Below are 6,000 nucleotides of genomic sequence, written 5' to 3' on the forward strand. Positions count from 1 at the left end.
AGGTGGAGCTCGGGGACATGACGAAAGAAATTACAGGAAAAGTTTGGGGACCAAACTTGAAGCGAAAAAGGGCATGTGATAAATTGCAAGTGTGTTATAGGTGATTCCGAAAATGGAAGATTTGATATAGCTCCCTAATATCGGGAGGATATGTTATGAAGAGAATCACCATGTGAATTCCCTCGGTTTAAATGGACCGAAGATCCATGCAATTTATTTAGTGCGTTTTAAAACGGGTTGCATGATGACATGATGCAATGCACATGATGCAAAGATGAAATGCAACGGACCAAACAAATCACACAACGAAACCCGGAAAACATGGAAGGCACCTGAAGCTCCGGTCTTGGGGCATTACAACACTCCACCACTACGAGAGGATCTCGTCCTGAGATCTAGGATGGCACCGGAGGGAAAAAGAAGAGGTAAAACTAAGTTGCTTCTTTAACAAACGAGTGAGACCAAAGAACCTTGAAAGGTTAAGCCATTTCCGAGAATAGAATAAACGGAGATGAACGAAGTTGAAGACACTCCGTTAAGAAAGAGGAAAAGAAAGAGCCGATTCGGGTAGCACTTCGGTTGAAAAGAGATGAAAGATTTGATAAGGCGAAAAGAACTTGAGAAAAAAGGTCACAACACTCTGGTTAAAACGAGATAGAGAAGGAATAAGAATGATATAATTTGGACAGCACTCCAGTTGAGAAGGGATGCAAAATTTGATAAGATGAGAGAGCTTGAAAGAAAACACGACACTCCGGTTGAATGGATAAGCAAAGAAAAGAACACTATCATGACAAAACAACAAGATGGGTAGAAGAGAGCAACATCACAATGCCTCCGGAACAAAAGAATAGAAGATATATAATTGAGATAGGAGAATGGAGAAGAAAATGCCAACTTCTGCCACAAAAGAGCTTGAAGAGGCATCTTTAGGAGAAGGGTCGAACGGAGTTGTTGGGAAACCAACAATGAAAGGATAAGCTTGATATGGTCTTGTGGAATACATCTCAAATTATGAGGTGACAACCTGCCACTCACGGGAAAAGAATTGGGTTGATATGAACAAGGAGACGAGAAAGTATTTCACCGGGAGGATAAAGAAGAACTTGGGTCCTTTATAAGCACCATAGATAGCAACAATCCTTAGGGAAGGCTTTAGGTGAAATATAACCCAAGATAACTCCAAAGAAGAGATTGATGGATTTAAAATATCTCATTCTTAACGACATATGAATCATGAAACATGAACTCAAATTGTCAAGAGTGACATAGCAGCACCTTAAATGGTACGGAAGAAAGAATTGCACTCCGGATTGCAAGATGAAGAATGCTTGAGTTCCTCTGAAAAGAATCTCAAAGAACACTTCGAGAAGGAATTAAATCTTTGATGAACCGACATGTAGAGCCTCCATGAAGAACTCCAGTAATCAAAAGGATAACGAAAAGAAAGAGAAGTTGAAAACACAATGTGAAACCTTGTAATGCTTTCGATGGATCTCTGTGACGAGATAATTGAGAGAACTTGGAACTCAGTGAAAAGAAAGGATGAATCAAGTTCGACCGAGAATTTTGATGAGGCTCCGGAATAAGGAATTGAATCATTTGGATGAAACAAGAATAAGAATTACATTATGCTTATCCTTCACCAATTAAATTGATGACAATCAACGGATTTTTGCATACCACTTATTCCCGTAGAAAGGGTTAAGATAGATATAACGTCAGCTTGAGAGAGGTCTTGAACGAACCACCGGTAGGATAGAAATAAGAAATAAATTGAATGATAAACGAAAGAAGAGAAACTTGAATGAACCACCGTAAGAATTAAAAACGATCAAGGAAAAGATAGTGAAACACCGGGAAGAATTAGAGAACGAATGAAGATGCTTGGGGGAATTTAGATACAAGAGAACGAAGAGATCATAAACTGATTAGAGAACACTTGAAGGATGCACCGGTAAGAATTGAAAATGAGAGCTGAAAGCTGTAATGAATAATCCAGAAATGATGGCCTTCGGCGAATCAAACTGAAAATACTATGAATTACTCCAGATGGGTGAAAAGAATTCTCACAATAGAAAACAATTATGAGAGGAAGGCATCAAGCTAGAATCATGAATCTTGAAGAGAATGGAGCAAGGTTAAAGAGAAACTCTTCTTCGGTCTTCAATATCTGGGAATGACGATGAGAAACACCATCAAATTGTCGAGATACTCCGGGATGAAAAATGGAAAGGTTGGACCAACGATGAAAAGAATTTGAAAGATCTTGGAGAAAGGCAATTGACTGATGACAATTCATTCTTACGTCAATTTTGAAATGAATTTGAGAATAACTCCGGAAAAATAAGAAGAGTGAGGTAAGATCCTGGGAAAAGACCTGTGGGTTAGGGCCCACTCAAAAGAAACACCGTAGAATGATTACTTGAAAAGAGAGATTGCACCGGTTGAATTAAATGGCTTGAATGAGATAACATCCTCGAAAGAGCTGGAACAAAAGCAGAGTGGAAACACGAATCTTCGAGATATCTTGAGCACTCCGGAACAAATGGATAGCGAGAGGTGAATGAATATGAGGTGCACCGGCAAGAGAAAACATTTGTAACGAGGAAAAGATATGATCGACAAGGCTTGACTTGAATCCACCGGAGAAGAAAAAAGAACGAAGAATGATAAACTAGAAGCTCCGTTAGAATCTTCATGACAAACACCGGATACGAACATTGACTGAAAAGAACGAAGAGACTTCACATGAATAAAATGGATATTTGATTAAGAAAACTGAGTCCTTGAAGAAGGGTGGGTGGGAGGGAAAACAAAAGCAACTTGGAGACGGATGAAACAAACATCGTTGAGAAGAACTGATAATTGATCTTGCGGATGTTGAAATGATCGGATCCACTTGAAGAGAAACACGCCGGTTGAAAAGGATTGACATGACATTCTCGATGATCAAGAATGATTAGTATCCACATAGAAATATGAGAACACCACTTAAGAAAGGTATGGAATCAATATTTGACTCCGAAGCAACTCGAATACCACAACTCAAAAACAACACAAAGGATTGGTTTGCAGAATAAGCCGGAACAAACATATGATAGATATTTCATCTGAAGTTTTCGTGGTGGGGCCTACACGGGCTCGATTGTACAACACCATCATGTACAAGGCAGTGCACATGACATACGAAGCGTCCCCGAGTCGGCATAGCCAAGGACTCTTTAAGACACAACGAGACCACCGTAAAACCAACCGTGAATAGGCGGACCACTAGACGTCGAACCCCAATTTCATATCATACATCCATCGGAAAGATATCCTAAGAGCTACTTGAATTCCCACTTATAAACTCCCAAAAAATTTCGGTTATGCAATCGGGTGTTGGGGATACAGGGGAAGCATAATATCTCACCCAAAACTAGCAAATCCTACATCCAGCTGTATCCATCCTTCAACACATAACCAAGAAACCTTCGGAAATCGTCTACCTCAACCTTCGAAAAGCATCCGTTATACGAGTTATGGCAATACTCCTGAACTCCCGCCCCAGTACTGGGTGGCGTCGAGGTTATCTCACCAACAACTGCATAAAAGAGATTTTCGATGTCGGCAAAAACTAATCTCAGGTATTCCAGAACTGCAATGATAAAATTGTGACGACAACACCTCGGAGCTCAACTCCCCGGGACACTGCCACAACCCCTAAATGACAGGAGGCACCAAGAACAATGTTCTCGTCACAAAACCATCGGAACGATTCCAAGATACCTGCGTGATCCTAAATTTTTTTAGTGAAATTTGAGAAGAGAAGAGTCAAAACTCTACGTCAGGATGCCTCACCAGAGCGACGAAGGGACTGAGGAGTAAAAAGAATTCCTAACTCTCCGATATATATAATCCTAAATGACTCAAAACATTTCTAGACTCAATAACGCCAGCGATTCGATCAAGCAGGGGGCTCCTAAGGTCGGGGAAGGCTCTGATACCAACTTGTAACGCCCTCGATGCGGCTATATCTCCCACGTGTCGAAGCACGACTTAGAGGCATAACCACATTGAAAGCAATGTCGCAAGTGAGGTAATCTTCACACAACCCATGTAATACATAAGGGAAAGAGATACATAGTTGGCTTACAATCGCCACTTCACACAATTACATGATTAAAGCATTACATCAACCAAATACACTCAAGGTCCGACTACGGAACCAAAATAAAAGAAGACTACCCCAAATGCTACACAGATCCCCGATCGTCCCGACTGGGCTCCACTGCTTATCAACTAGAACGACACAACACAAGGACGAGATCTTCATCGAGCTCCTCCTTGATCTTGGTTGCGTCATCTGCACGATTCAACGGCACATGCAAGCTGGTTTTGGAAGTATCTGTGAGTCACGGGGACTCAGCAATCTCACACCCTCGCGATCAAGACTATTTAAGCTTATAGGAAGGGTAAAAGGTATGAGGTGGAGCTGCAGCAAGCGACTAGCATATATGGTGGCTAAATATATTCGCAAAAGAGAGTGAGAAGAGAAGGCAAAAGCACGGTCGAACAACTAATGATCAAGAAGTGATCCTAGAACAACCTACGTCAAGCATTACTCCAACACCATGTTCACTTCCCGGACTCCGCCGAGAAGAGACCATCACGGTTACACACGCGGTTGATGTATTTTAATTAAGATCAACTTCAGGTTGTCTACAACCGGACATTAACAAATTCCCATCTGCCCATAACCGCGGGCACGGCTTTCAAAAGTTCAAATCCCTACAGGGGAGTCCCAACTTAGCCCATCACAAGCTCTCACGGTCAATGAAGGATACTTCTTCTAGCGGGAAGACCCGATCAGACTCGGAATCCTGGTTACAAGACATCCTCAACAATGGTAAAACAAGTCCAGCAAGACCACCCGCTGTGCCGACAAATCCCGATAGGAGCTGCACATATCTCGTTCTCAGGGCACACCGGATAAGCTAAGCGTACGGGAGCCAACGTAACCCAAGTTGCCAAGGGACGGCCCCGCACGGTGCTCTGGGTTGGACCAACACTTAGACAAGCACTGGCCCGGGGGTTTAAAAATAAAGATGACCCTCGGGATGCGCGACTCCCAAGGGAAAAAGGCTAGGTGGCGAATGGTAAAACCAAGGTTGGGCCTTGCTGGAGGAGTTTTATTCAAGGCAAACTGTCAAGGGGTTCCCATTATAACCCAACCACGTAAGGAACACAAAATCCGGGAACATACACGATATGACGGAAACTAGGGTGGCAAGAGTGGAACAAAACACTAGGCATAAGGTCGAGCCTTCCACCCTTTACCAAGTATATAGATGCATTAATTAAATAAGAGATATTGTGATATCCCAACAATAATATCCACGTTCCAACAAGGAACAAACTCCAATCTTCACCTGCAACTAACAACACTATAAGAGGGGCTGAGCAAAGCGGTAACATAGCCAAACAACGGTTTGCTAGGACAAGGTGGGTTAGAGGCTTGGCTCAACAATATGGGAGGCATGATAAGCAAGTGGTAGGTATCGTAGCATAGGCATAGCAAAAGAGCAAGCATCTAGCAAGCAAAGATAGAAGTGATTTCGAGGGTATGGTCATCTTGCCTGAGATCCCGCAAGGAAGAAGAACGATTCCATGAAGAAGACAAACAGACAAAGCCAACGGATCCTCACAACTCCGGAACGGAACCGAAGCTAACGAGGGAAACAACCGGAAAGAAACAAACAACATAGTAAACAACCATCACATAACATGGCATGATGCACAACCAAGTATGATGCATGTCCGGTTTAAATATGCATGACATGGCAAAGGGCACAAACAAAACTACAAGTTAAGTGGAGCTCAATATGCAACTCGTTGCATATTGACGGAACACCACATCAATTATTTAGTTCTCTCTCGTTTAGGTACCCAACAATATTAAATGTTGTTAAACATGGCAAGAGATGAGGCATAACAAAACTACACCATCTAAACAAT

This window comes from Triticum urartu, chromosome 3A (genome assembly GCF_056163025.1).
Source record: "Triticum urartu cultivar PI428250 chromosome 3A, HENAU_Tu73, whole genome shotgun sequence".
NCBI classification, from domain to species: domain Eukaryota; kingdom Viridiplantae; phylum Streptophyta; class Magnoliopsida; order Poales; family Poaceae; genus Triticum; species Triticum urartu.